This window comes from Scyliorhinus torazame, chromosome 16 (genome assembly GCF_047496885.1).
Source record: "Scyliorhinus torazame isolate Kashiwa2021f chromosome 16, sScyTor2.1, whole genome shotgun sequence".
NCBI lineage: Eukaryota > Metazoa > Chordata > Chondrichthyes > Carcharhiniformes > Scyliorhinidae > Scyliorhinus > Scyliorhinus torazame.
In genome coordinates, this window is record NC_092722.1 from 72,530,757 (window position 1) to 72,548,006 (window position 17,250).

A 17,250-nucleotide genomic window follows, 5' to 3' on the forward strand; every position below is an offset into this window, starting at 1 on the left:
ATCCCCTTCTTAAAGACGGCAGCCTTCACTTTGTTAATGCCCATTCCCCTCTTGGCCAGCTCCGCACCCAGCTCCTGGCACACTTGAAGCTCACTGCCCTCCCAGGTACATCGCCTCATCTGCCTGGCCCACCTCAGGATCTGCTCCTTGTCTAGAAACCGGTGCAGCTGCTCCACCATCGCCCTCGGCGGCTCGTTACCCTGCGGTTTCCTGATCAGGGCCCAGGTCCACCTCCAGGGGCCGCTCGAAGACCCCCCTCTCCCAGCAACTTCTCCAACATCTTGGCCACACACGAGCCAGCGTCCGCTCCCTCAATGCCCTCTGGCAACCCCATGATCCTAAGGTTCTGTCTCTGGAGGCGGTTCTCCAAATCCTCCACCTTCTCCTGAAGCCGCTTCTGGGTATCTCGTATCACTCCCATCTTGGCCGCCATCAAAGTAAGCAGCTCCCCGTGCTCCCCCACAGTGTCCTCCACCTTCTGGATCACCTGGCTTTGAGACTCCGACCAAATTTGCTCATCCACTGTCCTCGCCAGGCCCTCCAGAGCCTCCTTCCTTTGCTGGGTGAACTTCTCATTCAAGACGTCCACCAACTGCTCCATAGACACTGAGATGTTAGGGCCGGTCCCTTACCCTCTGCCGTCTTCCCACGTGTCTCAGGGAAGGTTTCTCGCTCCAACAGCTCCTTTCACCTAAAACCACTCCTGGTCCATGAATCCATCCACCGGTGGGACAAACTCTTCTAACTCTTCTTCCTCCACTCCTGCACTTTTTTCCACTGAAACATCTGCCTGTTAATCGGGGAAGAGGCCCAAAAACACCTCCACAAGTGGGAGCTGCCAATTGTGCGACCATTCACACCATGGCTGCCACCGGAAGTCTTAATACGCTTTTTGGACGGTACTGCTTTCTGAGAATGCCGTTTGGCATAATTTCGGCATCAGAAATTTTTCACCGTGCCATGGAGCACATAATTGAAGGTGTATGTGTGTACGTGGATGATGATATCATTTGAGTCTCAACCATAGAAGAAAACAATACGAGGTTGCTTAAAGTTCGAACGAGCATCAGGGGAAATGGGCTGAAGCTCAACAAACAAAAATGCTAATCTGGAGTAACTGAGGTCACATTCCCAGGTGACAAGCGCTCACTGCATGGCATTGGACCTGACAAGGACAAGAACCAAGCAATTCTCAACATGCCAAAATCACACAACAAGAAAGCCATGGTCTGAGTGATGGGTATGATCAATTTTATAGGGAAATTCATTCCAAACCTGTTAGCAAAAACAACACATCTATGTGATCTCCTGTACAAGATCATGGATTTCACTTGGACTGAGCAACGTGAGCAAGACTGGAAGAAGCTCAAGACTTCACTTACCACCACCCAGTTCTCACTTTGTTTGACCCATATAAGCAGATTAAAGTGTCAACAGACTTGTCCAAAGATGGTCTGGGAGCAGTTCTTTTGCAACTCGAGTATTACGATTTGAAACCAGTCCCATGTGCATCACGATCCATGACAACAACAGAGCAACTCATGACGACACCTCACAGACAATTAATATCACATGTAAATATACTGATGATAATGTATTAATTTATGCCTCCAAAGGACAGGAGATGTGATGATATCATGGTTATGTTGTAATTCACCGACTGATCACTAAAAGTCTCATTAGTATGTAAGTGAATGTCCCAGTCTTTATCTCTCTCCCCGCCTCTATCTCTCTCTCTCCCCGTCTCTATCTCTCTCTCTCCCCGTCTCTATCTCTCTCTCTCCCCGTCTCTATCTCTCTCTCTCCCCGTCTCTATCTCTCTCTCCCCACGTCTCTATCTCTCTCTCCCCACGTCTCTATCTCTCTCTCTCCCCGTCTCTATCTCTCTCTCTCCCCGTCTCTATCTCTCTCTCTCCCCATCTCTATCTCTCTCTCTCCCCGTCTCTCTCTCTCTCTCTCCCCATCTCTATCTCTCCTCGTTTCTATCTCTCTCTCCCCGTCTCTCTCTCTCTCTCCCCGTCTTTATCTCTCTCTCTCCCCGTCTCTCTCTCTCTCTCTCCCCGTCTCTATCTCTCTCTCTCCCCGTCTCTATCTCTCTCCCTCTCCCCGTCTCTATCTCTCTCCCCGTCTCTATCTCTCTCTCCCCGTCTCTATCTCTCTCTCTCCCCGTCTCTATCTCTCTCCCTCTCCCCGTCTCTATCTCTTTCCCCGTCTCTATCTCTCTCCCCGTCTCTATCTCTCTCCCCGTCTCTATCTCTCTCCCCGTCTCTATCTCTCTCTCCCAGTCTCCATCTCTCTCTCTCTCTCTCTCTCTCTCCCCCCCCCCGTCTCTATCTATCTGTCTCTCTCCCCGTCTCCATCTCTCTCTCTCTCTCTCTCTCCCCGTCTCTCTCTCTCTCCCCGTCTCTCTCTCTCTCTCTCTCTCTCTCCCCGTCCCTCTCTCTCTCTCTCTCTCCCCGTCTCTCACTCTCTCTCCCCGTCTCTCTCTCTCTCCCCGTCTCTCTCTCTCTCCCCGTCTCTCTCTCTCTCTCTCTCCCCGTCTCTATCTCTCTCCCTCCCCGTCTCTATCTCTCTCTCTCTCTCTCTCTCTCCCCGTCTCTATCTCTCTCTCTCTCTCTCTCTCTCTCTCTCTCCGTCTCTATCTCTTGCTCTCTCTCCCCGTCTCTCTCTCTCTTTCTCTCTCTCTCTCCTCGTCTCTATCGCTCTCTCTCTCTCTCTCCCCGTCTCTATCTCTCTCTCTCCCCGTCTCTATCTCTCTGTCTCTCTCTCTCCCCGTCTCTCTCTCTCTCTCTCTCTCTCTCTCCCCGTCTCTATCTCTCTCTCTCTCCCCGTCTCTCTCTCCCCGTCTCTCTCTCCCCCGTCTCTATCTATCTCTCTCTCTCCCCTTCTCTATCTCTCTCTCTCCCTCTCCCCGTCTCTATCTCTCCCTCTCCCCGTCTCTATCTCTTGCCCCGTCTCTATCTCTCTCTCTCTCTCTCTCTCTCTCTCTCTCTCCCCCCGTCTCTATCTATCTCTCTCTCTCCCCGTCTCCATCTCTCTCTCTCTCTCTCTCTCTCCCCGTCTCTCTCTCTCTCCCCGTCTCTCTCTCTCTCTCCCCGTCTCTCTCTCTCTCTCTCCCCGTCTCTCTCTCCCCGTCACTATCTATCTCTCTCTCTCCCCGTCTCCATCTCTCTCTCTCTCTCTCTCTCTCTCTCCCCGTCTCTCTCTCTCTCTCTCCCCGTCTCTCTCTCTCTCTCTCCCCGTCTCTCTCTCTCCCCGTCTCTCTCTCTCTCTCTCTCCCCGTCTCTCTCTCTCTCTCTCCCCGTCTCTCTCTCTCTCTCTCCCCGTCTCTCTCTCTCTCTCTCCCTGTCTCTCTCTCTCTCTCTCTCCCCGTCTCTCTCTCTCCCCGTCTCTCTCTCTCTCTCTCTCCCCGTCTCTCTCTCTCTCTCTCTCTCCCCGTCTCTCTCTCTCTCTCTCTCCCCGTCTCTCTCTCTCTCTCTCTCCCCGTCTCTCTCCCTCTCTCTCTCTCCCCGTCTCTCTCTCTCCCCGTCTCTATCTCTCTTCCTCCCCGTCTCTATCTCTCTCTCCCAGTCTCTCTCCCCCCGTTTCTATCTCTCTCTCCCAGTCTCTATCTATCTCTCTCTCCCCGTTGTCATGATATTCAAACACACACATCATGATGGACACACTAACAGGCAAATCAGAGTACACAACACCACAACCAATCACAGACAAGAACACCAACCACATAAAAAGCACGAGCACGACACCTGGAGGTCAGTAGGTCTGGGGAGAAGGGAACAGAAAGAGCTGATGAAACACCACAAGCAGGGAGCCCCCCACGTGCAGAGTGCAAAGACCAAGTTGTAAATAGTGAGTTTAAATAAAGAAGTGTTGTACCATATGCAACTGTGTTGGCTCATCTGTGTGTCAGAACACCCAACACCACACCCGTCTCTATCTCTCTCTCTCTCTCCCTCTCTCTCCGTCTCTATCTCTCGCTCTCTCTCCCCGTCTCTCTCTCTCTCTCTATGTCTCTCTCTCCTCGTCTCTATCGCTCTCTCTCTCTCTCTCCCCGTCTCTATCTCTCTCTCTCCCCGTCTCTATCTCACTGTCTCTCTCTCTCCCCGTCTCTCTCTCTCTCTCCCTGCCTCTCTCTCTCTCCCCGTCTCTATCTCTCTCTCTCTCTCTCTCTCTCTCTCTCTCTCTCTCTCTCTCACTGTCTCTCTCTCTCTCTTCCCATCTCTCTCTCTCTCTCTCCCCGTCTCTCTCTCCCCGTCTCTCTCTCTCTGTCTCTCTCTCTCTCTCTCTCTCTCTCTCCCCATCTCTATCTCTCTCGTTCTCTCTCTCTCACTCTCTCACCACCCTCTCCACCCAGGAGATGAAACTGTAAAACTGGGAAATTCGAACACTGCTCTGAGCTGATTGGTCTTTCTCGGGTCTTCCCTGTCTAACTCTCCCATTTTTGATTCCCATCTCCGGCCACTGCCCAGGTGAATCTCTCAGTGCCTTCCCCAGACCAGCAGCTGGACAGCATCCAGATAACAGGACAGCCAGCAAGTGTGGACCAGGCCCGAAGTGCTCTTCTGCTAAAAGTCAAGGAGGTTCAGGAGGAGCAGGAGGAAAGAGTGAGTGTCCATCTGAGGGAAGGAGCGGGTCTGCGGAGGGACAGAACCTCCTCTACTACTCTCAACCCTCCCTATCTCTGTAACCACCTCCAACCCCTACGCCCTTCCCCATCACTGTAACCTCCTACGACCCTCCGAAATGTCTGTGCTCCTCCAATTCCAGCACCTTAATCACCCCTCGGTAACCATCACTCCACCAGTGGCAGCCGTACCTCTTGATAGTAAATGGCTGTGTTCCCGAATGTTTCATTAGGCTCTCAGAACCTTCCAGATCTCGCTGTCAGTCGATCCCAGACATCACTCCAAAATTATCGGGCGCAAAGGGGCTGTGATTGCGCAAATCCGCAAGGACCATGAGGTGAACATCCAGTTCCCGAACCGGACAGCTGAGCATCCTGTGAGTATAACAGAATGAGCTTTACTCTGTATCTAACCCCGTGCTGTACCTGTCCTGGGAGTGTTTGATGGGGACAGTGTAGAGGGAGCTTTACTCTGTATCTAACCCCGTGCTGTACCTGTCCTGGGAGTGTTTGATGGGGACAGTGTAGAGGGAGCTTTACTCTGTATCTAACCCCGTGCTGTACCTGTCCTGGGTGTGTTTGATGGGGACAGTGTAGAGGGAGCTTTACTCTGTATCGAACCCCGTGCTGTACCTGTCCTGGGAGTGCTTGATGGGGACAGTGTAGAGGGAGCTTTACTCTGTATCTAACCCCGTGCTGTACCTGTCCTGGGAGTGTTTGATGGGGACAGTGTAGAGGGAGCTTTACTCTGTATCTAACCCCGTGCTGTACCTGTCCTGGGTGTGTTTGATGGGGACAGTGTAGAGGGAGCTTTACTCTGTATCGAACCCCGTGCTGTACCTGTCCTGGGAGTGCTTGATGGGGACAGTGTAGAGGGAGCTTTACTCTGTATCTAACCCCGTGCTGTACCTGTCCTGGGAGTGTTTGATGGGGACAGTGTAGAGGGAGCTTTACTCTGTATCTAACCCCGTGCTGTATCTGTCCTGGGAGTGTTTGGTGGGGACAGTGTAGAGGGACCTTTACTCTGTATCTAACCCCGTGCTGTACCTGTCCTGGGAGTGTTTGGTGGGGACAGTGTAGAGGGAGCTTTACTCTGTATCTAACCCCGTGCTGTACCTGTCCTGGGAGTGTTTGGTGGGGACAGTGCAGAGGGAGCTTTACTCTGTATCTAACCCCGTGCTGTACCTGTCCTGGGAGTGTTTGGTGGGGACAGTGTAGAGGGAGCTTTACTCTGTATCTAACCCGTGCTGTATCTGTCCTGGGAGTGTTTGGTGGGGACAGTGTAGAGGGACCTTTACTCTGTATCTAATCCCGTGCTGTACCTGTCCTGGGAGTGTTTGATGGGGACAGTGTAGAGGGAGCTTTACTCTGTATCTAACCCGTGCTGTATCTGTCCTGGGAGTGTTTGGTGGGGACAGTGTAGAGGGAGCTTGACTCTGTATCTAACCCGTGCTGTACCTGCCCTGGGTGTGTTTGATGGGGACAGTGTGGAGGGAGCTTTACTCTGTATCTAACCCCGTGCTGTACCTGTCCTGGGAGTGTTTGATGGGGACAGTGTAGAGGGAGCTTTACTCTGTATCTAACCCCGTGCTGTACCTGTCCTGGGTGTGTTTGATGGGGACAGTGCAGAGGGAGCTTTACTCTGTATCTAACCCCGTGCTGTACCTGTCCTGGGAGTGTTTGATGGGGACAGTGTAGAGGGAGCTTTACTCTGTAACTAACCCCGTGCTGTACCTGTCCTGGGAGTGTTTGGTGGGGACAGTGTAGAGGGAGCTTTACTCTGTATCTAACTCCGTGCTGTAACTGTCCTGGGAGTGTTTGATGGGGACAGTGTAGAGGGAGCTTTACTCTGTATCTAACCCCGTGCTGTACCTGTCCTGGGAGTGTTTGATGGGGACAGTGTAGAGGGAGCTTTACTCTGTATCTAACCCCGATGCTGTACCTGTCCTGGGAGTGTTTGATGGGGCAGTGTAGAGGGAGCTTTACTCTGTATCTAACTGCGTGCTGTAACTGTCCTGGGAGTGTTTGATGGGGACAGTGTAGAGGGAGCTTTACTCTATATTTAACTACGTGCTGTACCTGTCCTGGGAGTGTTTGATGGGGACAGTGTAGAGGGTGCTTTACTCTATATTTAACTACGTGCTGTACCTGTCCTGGGAGTGTTTGATGGGGACAGTGTAGAGGGAGCTTTACTCTATATTTAACTACGTGCTGTACCTGTCCTGGGAATGTTTGGTGGGGACAGTGTAGAGGGAGCTTTACTCTGTATCTAACCCCTTGCTGTACCTGTCCTGGGAGTGTTTGTTGGGGACAGTGTAGAGGGAACTTTACTCTGTATCTAACCCTGTGCTGTACCTGTCCTGGGAGTGTTTGATGGGGGCAGTGTAGAGGGAGCTTGACTCTGTATCTAACCCCGTGCTGTACCTGTCCTGGGAATGTTTGATGCGACAGTGTAGAGGGAGCTTGACTCTGTATCTAACCCCGTGCTGTACCTGTCCTGGGAGTGTTTGATGCGACAGCGTAGAGGGAGCTTGACTCTGTATCTAACCCTGTGCTGTACCTGTCCTGGGAATGTTTGGTGGGGACAGTGTAGAGGGAGCTTTACTCTGTATCTAACCCCTTGCTGTACCTGTCCTGGGAGTGTTTGTTGGGGACAGTGTAGAGGGAGCTTTACTCTGTATCTAACCCTGTGCTGTACCTGTCCTGGGAGTGTTTGATGGGGACAGTGCAGAGGGAGCTTTACTCTGTATCCAACCCCGTGCTGTGTCTGCCCTGGGAGTGTTTGATGGAGACAGTGTAGAGGGAGCTTGACTCTGTATCTAACCCTGTGCTGTACCTGTCCTGGGAATGTTTGATGCGACAGCGTAGAGGGAGCTTGACTCTGTATCTAACCCTGTGCTGTACCTGTCCTGGGAATGTTTGATGCGACAGTGTAGAGGGAGCTTGACTCTGTATCTAACCCCGTGCTGTACCTGTCCTGGGAGTGTTTGATGGGGACAGTGTAGAGGGAGCTTTACTCTGTATCTAACCCCGATGCTGTACCTGTCCTGGGAGTGTTTGATGGGGCAGTGTAGAGGGAGCTTTACTCTGTATCTAACTGCGTGCTGTAACTGTCCTGGGAGTGTTTGATGGGGATAGTGTAGAGGGAGCTTTACTCTATATATAACTACGTGCTGTACCTGTCCTGGGAGTGTTTGATGGGGACAGTGTAGAGGGTGCTTTACTCTATATTTAACTACGTGCTGTACCTGTCCTGGGAGTGTTTGATGGGGACAGTGTAGAGGGAGCTTTACTCTATATTTAACTACGTGCTGTACCTGTCCTGGGAATGTTTGGTGGGGACAGTGTAGAGGGAGCTTTACTCTGTATCTAACCCCTTGCTGTACCTGTCCTGGGAGTGTTTGTTGGGGACAGTGTAGAGGGAGCTTTACTCTGTATCTAACCCCGTGCTGTACCTGTCCTGGGAGTGTTTGATGGGGACAGTGTAGAGGGAGCTTTACTCTGTATCTAACCCCGATGCTGTACCTGTCCTGGGAGTGTTTGATGGGGCAGTGTAGAGGGAGCTTTACTCTGTATCTAACTCCGTGCTGTAACTGTCCTGGGAGTGTTTGATGGGGACAGTGTAGAGGGAGCTTTACTCTATATTTAACTACGTGCTGTACCTGTCCTGGGAGTGTTTGATGGGGACAGTGTAGAGGGTGCTTTACTCTATATTTAACTACGTGCTGTACCTGTCCTGGGAGTGTTTGATGGGGACAGTGTAGAGGGAGCTTTACTCTATATTTAACTACGTGCTGTACCTGTCCTGGGAATGTTTGGTGGGGACAGTGTAGAGGGAGCTTTACTCTGTATCTAACCCCTTGCTGTACCTGTCCTGGGAGTGTTTGTTGGGGACAGTGTAGAGGGAGCTTTACTCTGTATCTAACCCTGTGCTGTACCTGTCCTGGGAGTGTTTGATGGGGACAGTGCAGAGGGAGCTTTACTCTGTATCCAACCCCGTGCTGTGTCTGCCCTGGGAGTGTTTGATGGAGACAGTGTAGAGGGAGCTTGACTCTGTATCTAACCCCGTGCTGTACCTGTCCTGGGAATGTTTGATGCGACAGCGTAGAGGGAGCTTGACTCTGTATCTAACCCTGTGCTGTACCTGTCCTGGGAATGTTTGATGCGACAGTGTAGAGGGAGCTTGACTCTGTATCTAACCCCGTGCTGTACCTGTCCTGGGAATGTTTGATGCGACAGTGTAGAGGGAGCTTGACTCTGTATCTAACCCCGTGCTGTACCTGTCCTGGGAGTGTTTGATGGGGACGGTGTAGAGGGAGCATGACTCTGTATCTAACCCCGTGCTGTACCTGTCCTGGGAGTGTTTGACGCGACAGTGTAGAGGGAGCTTGACTCTGTATCTAACCCCGTGCCGTACCTGTCCTGGGAGTGTTTGATGCAACAGTGTAGAGGGAGCTTCCTCAGTATCTAACCCTGTGCTGTACCTGTCCTGGGAGTGTTTGATGGGGACAGTGTAGAGGGAGCTTTACTCTGTATCTTACCCCGTGCTGTACCTGTACTGGGAGTGTTTGATGGGGACAGTGCAGAGGGAGCTTTACTCTGTATCTAACCCCGTGCTATACCTGTACTGGGAGTGTTTGATGGGGACAGTGCAGAGGGAGCTTTACTCTGTATCTTACCTCGTGCTGTACCTGTACTGGGAGTGTTTGATGGGGACAGTGCAGAGGGAGCTTTACTCTGTATCTAACCCCGTGCTGTACCTGTCCTGTGAGTGTTTGATGGGGACAGTGTAGAGGGAGCTTTACTCTGTATCTAACCCCATGCTGTACCTGTCCTGGGAGTGTTTGATGGGGACAGTGCAGAGGGAGCTTTACTCTGTATTTAACACTGTGCTGTACCTGTCCTGGGAGTGTTTAATGGGGACAGTGTAGAGGGAGCTTTACTCTGTATTTAACACCATGCTGTACCTGTGCTGGGAGTGTTTGATGGGGACAGTGTAGAAGGAGCTTTACTCTGCACCTAACACCGTGCTGTACCTGTCCTGGGAGTGTTTGATGGGGACAGTGTAGAGGGAGCTTTACTCTGTATTTAACACCGTGCTGTACCTGTCCTGGGAGTGTTTGATGGGGACAGTGTAGAAGGAGCTTTACTCTGTACCTAACACCGTGCTGTACCTGTCCTGGGAGTGTTTGATGGGGACAGTGTAGAGGGAGCTTTACTCTGTATTTAACACCATGCTGTACCTGTCCTGGGAGTGTTTGATGGGGACAGTGTAGAAGGAGCTTTACTCTGTACCTAACACCGTGCTGTACCTGTCCTGGGAATGTTTGACAGGGACAGTGTAGAGGGGGCTTTTTTTCATATCTAATTCCGTGCTGTCTGTGATTAGGAGTTGGTCACCATCACTGGTTATCAGAAGAATGTTGAGGCTGCACAAGCCACAATTCTGGAGATGATCCGGGGTTTTGAGGATCTCTGCACCAGGAAAGTCTCACTCGATCCTCGTGTTCACCCTCGAATCATTGGAACTCGGGGAAAACATGTCCGGAAATTAATGGATGATTACAAGGTAGACATGATTTTCTGATTAGGATTAGACCACACTGGGAGCACTGTGCACTGTACCAGTCTCCGTATCTCTCGATTTAACCCCACTTTGAGCACCGTGCACAGTTTTGGTTTCTGTGTACCTCGGTTAGACCACACTCGGAGCACCGTGCACAGTTCTGTTTTTTGTGTATCTCGGTTGACCACACGGAGCACCATGCACAGTTTTGGTTTTTGTGTATCTCGGTTAGACCACATTTGATTTGATTTGATTTATTATTGTGACATGTATTAGCATACAGTGAAAAGTATTGTAGACCATACTCTGAGCACCGTGCACAGTTTTGGTTTCTGTATACCTCGGTAGACCACACTGAGCACCATGCACAGTTTTGGTTTCTCTGTATCTTGGTTAGACCACACTCGGAGCACCGTGCACAGTTTTGGTTTCTCTGTATCTCGGTTAGACCACACGGAGCACCGTGCACAGTTTTGGTTTCTCTGTATCTCGGTTAGACCACACGGAGCATGTGCACAGTTTTGGTTTCTCCGTATCTCGGTTAGACCACACGGAGCACCGTGCACAGTTTTGGTTTCTCCGTACCTCGGTTAGACCACACGGAGCACGGTGCATAGTTTTGGTTTCTGTGTACTCTGTTAGACCACACGAAGCATCGTGCACAGTTTTGGTTTCTCTGTATCTCGGTTAGACCACACGAAGCACCGTGCACAGTTTTAGTTTCTCCGTATCTCGGTTAGACCATCCGGAGCACCGTACGCAGTTTTGGTATCTGTGTTCCTTGATTCGACCACACGGAGCACCGTGCACAGTTTTAGTTTCTCTGTATCTCGGTTAGACCACACGGAGCACCGTGCACAGTTTTGGTTTCTCTGTATCTCGGTTAGACCACACGGAGCACCGTGCACAGTTTTGGTTTCTCTGTATCTCGGTTAGACCACACTGAGCACCGTGCACCGTTTTGGTTTCTGTCTAGCTCAGTTAGACCACAGGGCACCGTGCACAGTTCTGATCTCCATATATCTCCGTTAGATAACGCTCTGAGCACTGTGCGGTCTCCGTATCCCTTGGTTAGACCACACTCTGAGCACAGTTCTGGGGGTGCATTCTTTATTTTTGGGACTATGTCCCCACGCTGTCGTAAAAACTGTGGACCTTTCCGCCAGGAAAACTGGCAGGCAGCTGTTGTAGAGCTGGCGTCTCTAACTACTGATACAGCCCTTGCACTTCCGGGTCAGAGGCCATGCATGCACAAGGCGATGGCCTCCAGCGGCCACACAGTGTTCCATGGAGGACTCAGTCCGCGTGACCTAGACCGCCGAAATAGTACCCCGCATTGGCCACTCGCCTGACCCGGACCGCCCGCGCGCATAGTCCCCAGTCCCGAATGAAGCCTCCCCCGACTGTGGCGGTCCCGGACTGATTCCGCAGCCACCACGCGAGGTTCACGAACAGCAGGACCAGATTAGAACCGCGCCGTGGGAAATTCGGCCGGTCGGGGCGGGCCTCGGGTAATGGCCTGAGGCGATGGATACTCGGTGCATGCTTTTCGGGGAAGCGGAGAATAACGGAACTGGCACCGGTCCTGATTTCGTGGGGGAAAAACTAATCCTTTGCCCTGTCGCCGAATGCGATTTCAGAATTGGGGTGCGGAGAATCCAGCCCCTGGTCTCTATGTCCCTCAGTTAGACCACACTCTGAGCACCATGCACAGTTCTGGTCTCTGTATCCCTCGGTTAGACCACACTCGGAGCACCGTTCATGGTTCAGGTCTCTGTATCCCTCAGTTAGACCACACTGAGCACCATGCACAGTTCCGGTATCCATATACCGTGGTTAGACCATACTCGGAGCACCATGCACAGTTTTGGTATCCATAATCCCTCAGTTAGACCACACTCTGAGCACCATGCACAGTTCCAGTATCCATATCCCTCAGTTGACCACACTCGGAGCACCATGCACAGTTCCGGTATCCATATCCCTCGGTTAGATCACACTCTGAGCACCATGCACAGTTCCAGTATCCATTTACCCCGGTTAGACCACACTCGGAGCACCATGCACAGTTCCGGTATCCATTTACCCCGGTTAGACCACACTCGGAGCACCATGCACAGTTCCGGTATCCATATCCCTCGGTTACACCACATTCAGAACACCGTGCACAGTTCCAGTTTCCATATCCCTCGGTTAGACCACACTCGGAGCAGCATGCACAGTTCCCCTTTCTGTATGCCTTGTTTCGACCACACTCTGAGCACTGTGTACAGTTCTGGTTTCCGCATCCCGAGGTTAGACCATACTTGGACCACAGTGCACCGTTCTGATGGAAATATAGAAAAAAATAGGAGCAGGAGGAGGCTATTAGGCCCTTCAAGCCCGCTCCACCATTGATTATGATCATGGCTGATCATCCAACTCAGTCGCCTAACCCCGCTTTCCCCACATCCTTTGATCCCCTTTGTCCTAATGCTATATCTAACTGCTTCCTGAAACCATACAATGTTTTGGACTCCGCAACTTCCTGTGGCAATGAATTTCACAGGGTTACCATTGTCTAGATAAAGACATTTCTCCTCATCTCTGTCCTAAATGGTCTCCCCCGTACCCTCAGACTGTGACCCCTGGTTCTGGACACACCCACCATCGGGAACATCCTTCCTGCATCTACCCTGTCTGGTCCTGTTAGAATTTAAGGTTTTTTTCAAGAGATCCTCTCCGCCTCATGCTTCTGAACTCCAGCGAATACAATCCTAACTGATTCAATCTCTCCACGTACGTCAGTCCTGCCGTCCCAGGAATCAGTCTGGTAAACCTTCACTGCACTCCCTCTGTGGCTAGAAAATCCTTCCTCAGATAAGGAGACTAAAACTGCACACAATATTCCAGGTGGTCTCGCCAAGCCCTGTATAATTGCAGCAAGACAGCCCTGTTTTTGCACTCGAATCCTCTCGCTATGAAGGTGAACACACCATTTGTCTTCTTTACCACCTGCGGCACCTGCATCCTTACCTTCAGTGACTGGTGTACGAGGACACCTAGGTCTCATTGCACATTCCCCTCTCCCAATTTATGGCCATTGGGATAATAATCTGCCTTGTTTTTGCTACCAAAGTGTATGACCTCGCATTTAACCAAATTATCCTGCATCTGCCATTCATTTGCGCACTCAGTCAACGTGTCCAAATCACACTGAAGGATCTCCGTATCCTCCTCACAGCTCACCCTCACACCCAACTTGGTGTCATCCGCAAATTTGGAGATACAACACTTTGTTCCCTCATCTAAATCATTAATATATATTGTGAATAGCTGGGGCCCTAGCACCGATCCCTGTGGAAAACCCACTAGTCACTGCCTACCAATTTGAAAAAGACTCCTTAATGTCTCCTCAATACACTACCCCCAATCACTTGTGCTTTAATTTTACACACAAATCTTTTGTGCGGGACTTTGTCAAAAACCTTCTGAAAGTCCAAATAGACACCATCCACTGGCTCCCCTTCATCAATTCTACTAGTTACATCCTCAAAGTATTCGAGTAGATTTATCGAGCATGATATTCCCTTCGTAGATTCATGCTGATTCTGTCCGATTCTGCCACTGTTTTCGAAATACTCTGCTACATAATCTTTGGTAATGGATTCTAGAGTGTTTCCCACTGCAGACGTCAGGCTTACTGGTCCATAATTACCTTATTTCTCTCGACTTCCCTTTTTAATTAGTGGTCTCGGTATCGTTGATTAAACAACACTTGCAGCATTGTGGCCAGGCCTGGTCTCCATATCCCTCAGTTAGACCACACTCTGACCACTGTGCACCATTCTCTCACAGCATGCCTCTCTCACTCAGCCTCGCTCTCACTCACTCAGCCTCACTCTCTCTCTCACACAGCCTCTCTCTCAGCCTCTCTCTCTCTCAGCCTCTCTCTCTCTCAGCCTCTCTCTCTCTCAGCCTCTCTCTCTCTCTCAGCCTCTCTCTCTCTCTCAGCCTCTCTCTCTCTCTCAGCCTCTCTCTCTCTCAGCCTCTCTCTCACTCACTCAGCCTCTCTCTCACTCACTCAGCCTCTCTCTCACTCACTCAGCCTCTCTCTCACTCACTCAGCCTCTCTCTCACTCACTCAGCCTCTCTCTCATTCACTCAGCCTCTCTCTCACTCACTCAGCCTCTCTTTCACTCACTCAGCCTCCCTCTCACTCAGACTCTCTCTCACTCAGACTCTCTCTCACTGGGTCACTGTCTGTGCGGAGTCTGCACATCCTCCCCGTGTGTGCGTGGGTTTCCTCCACGTGCTCCGGTTTCCTCCCACAGTCCAAAGATGTGCAGGTTAGGTGGATTGGCCATGATAAATTGCCCTTAGTGTCCAAAATTGCCCTTAGTGTTGGGTGGGGTTACTGGGTTATGGGGATAGGGTGGAGGTGTGGACCTTGGGTAGGGTGCTCTTTCCAAGAGCCGGTGCAGACTCGATGGGCCAAATAGCTTCCTTCTGCACTGTAAATTCTATGAAAAACTCAGACTCTCTCTCACTGACTCTCTCTCACTCAGACTCACTCAGCCTCTCCCTCACTCAGCCTCTCCCTCTCTCTCACTCAGACTCACTCAGCCTCTCCCTCACTCAGCCTCTCCCTCCCTCTCACTCAGCCTCCCTCTCTCTCTCAGACTCTCTCTCACTCAGACTCTCTCTCTTTCAGCCTCCCCCCCCCCCTCACTCAGCCTCCCTCTCTCTCAGCCTCCCTCTCTCTCAGCCTCCCTCTCTCTCTCAGACTCTCTCTCACTCAGACTCTCTCTCTCTCTCTCTCAGCCTCCCTTTCTCTCTCAGCCTCCCTCTCTCTCTCAGCCTCTCTCTCACTCGGCCTCCCTTTCTCTCACCCAGCCTCCCTCTCTCTCACTTAGCCTCTCTCACTCAGCCTCTCTCTCACTCAGCCTCTCTCTCACTCAGCCTCTCTCTCACTCAGCCTCTCTCTCACTCAGCCTCTCTCTCACTCAGCCTCTCTCTCACTCAGCCTCTCTCACTCAGCCTCTCTCTCACTCAGCCTCTCTCTCACTCAGCCTCTCTCTCACTCAGCCTCTCTCACTCAGCCTCGCTCTCACTCAGCCTCGCTCTCACTCAGCCTCGCTCTCTTTCAGCCTCGCTCTCTTTCAGCCTCCCCCCTCACTCTCAGCCTCCCGCTCTCTCACTCAGCCTCCCTCTCTCTCACTCAGCCTCCCTCTCTCTCACTCAGCCTCTGTAGCGCACAATTACTTACACAAGACTAGAAGCGATGAAGTCTATCGAGGCTTTATTGAGCGAGACTTGTTCCCCAGCAGCTCAGTTACAGAATGAGGCTGCGGGGAGAACTCGAGCTCTTATACTCCGCCTTCAGGGCGGAGCCAGAAGTCGGCAGATCCAACCAGGACCCGGGACCTGTCAGCCAATAGCCTCTCGGCTTCACAGGTAGCATATTACCCCTAATACATACCACCACATTCACCCCTTGTTAAAAAGGAACCCGGCGGGGTGGTGGTTCGCATGGTGGTAGGGGTTTACAAGGCTGGCCCTGGAACAATTTTCGAACTGTGGCTATATATATTTAGCCCAACATTTAGCTATGTACAAGTTTGTCAGAATTATTTACAATAAGGGAGAAAAACATTATTTTACAATAAAATTCTTGCTTCCTCGGTGTCACGCGGATTTCACGAATCGAGCGGGCGGTCTGGTCTTCCTCGTCGATCGCCTCAGCCCCGGTGGTGGTGCAGGTGCTGGCACGGGCGCTGTCGTCTCCGGGAACGTTGCGCTGTTCCTGTTTTACTCCTGGGCGGGCACGGGAGGAGGACCGATCCCTCCGGGAAGGGGGTGGTCGTGGGGTGCGCCGGTGGCAGGGAGGGGGTGATCGGTGTTGGGGGTGCGTGCGTGTTGCCGTCGGGCGCCAGGTCACGCAGGGAGACCGTGTCCTGTCGGCCGTCGGGGTACGCCACATAGGCGTACTGCGGGTACGCGTGGAGAAGGTGAACCCTCTCGACCAACGGGTCCGATTTGTGCACCCGCACATGTTTCCGGAGCAAGATGGGTCCTGGGGCTGCCAGCCAGGTCGGCAGCGACGTTCCGGAGGAGGACTTCCTAGGGAAGACCAGGAGGCGCTCGGGAGGCGTTTGGTTAGTGGTGGTACACAGCAGCGACCTGATGGAGTGGAGGGCATCCGGGAGGACTTCCTGCCACCGGGAAACTGGGAGATCTCTGGACCGTAGGGCCAGTAGGACAGTCTTCCAGACCGTGCCGTTCTCCCTCTCTACCTGCCCGTTCCCCCGGGGGTTGTAGCTGGTCGTCCTGCTCGAGGCAATGCCCTTGGAACTGACACAGCTCGTCACTCATGAAGGAGGATCCCTGTCGCTATGGATGTATGCGGGGAAGCCGAACAGTGTAAAGATGGTGCCCAGGGCTTAAATGACCGTGGCCGCTGTCATGTCGGGGCAGGGAATGGCGAAGGGGAAATGGGAGTATCCGTTCCCCACGTTCAGGAAGTATGCGTTGCGGTCGGTGGAGGGGAGGGGCCCTTTGAAATCCAAACTGAGGCGTTCAAAGGGGCAGGAAGCCTTGATCAGGTGCACTCTATCCGGCCTGAAAAAGTGCGGTTTGCACTCTGCGCAGATGTGGCAGTTCCTGGTGACTGTACGGCGTCAACAGAGTAGGGGAGGTTGCAGGACTTTATGAAATGGTAGAATCGAGTGACCCCCGGGTGGCAGAGGTCCTCGTGGAGGGCTTGGAGGCGGTCTATTTGTGCGTTGGCACATGTGCCACGGGATAGGGCATCAGACAGCTCGTTCAGCTTTCCGGGACGATACAAGATCTCATAGTTATAGGTGGAGAGCTCGATCCTCCACCTTAAGATCTTGTCATTCTTAATTTTGCCCCGCTGTGCATTATTGAACATAAAGGCTACCGACCGTTAGCCGGTGAGGAGAGGGTCCGGGAGAAAAAGGCCACGGGTCTGCCCGCTTGGTTAAGGGTGGCCGCCAGAGCTACATCGGATGCGTCGCTCTCTACCTGGAAGGGGAGGGACTCGTCGATGGCGCGC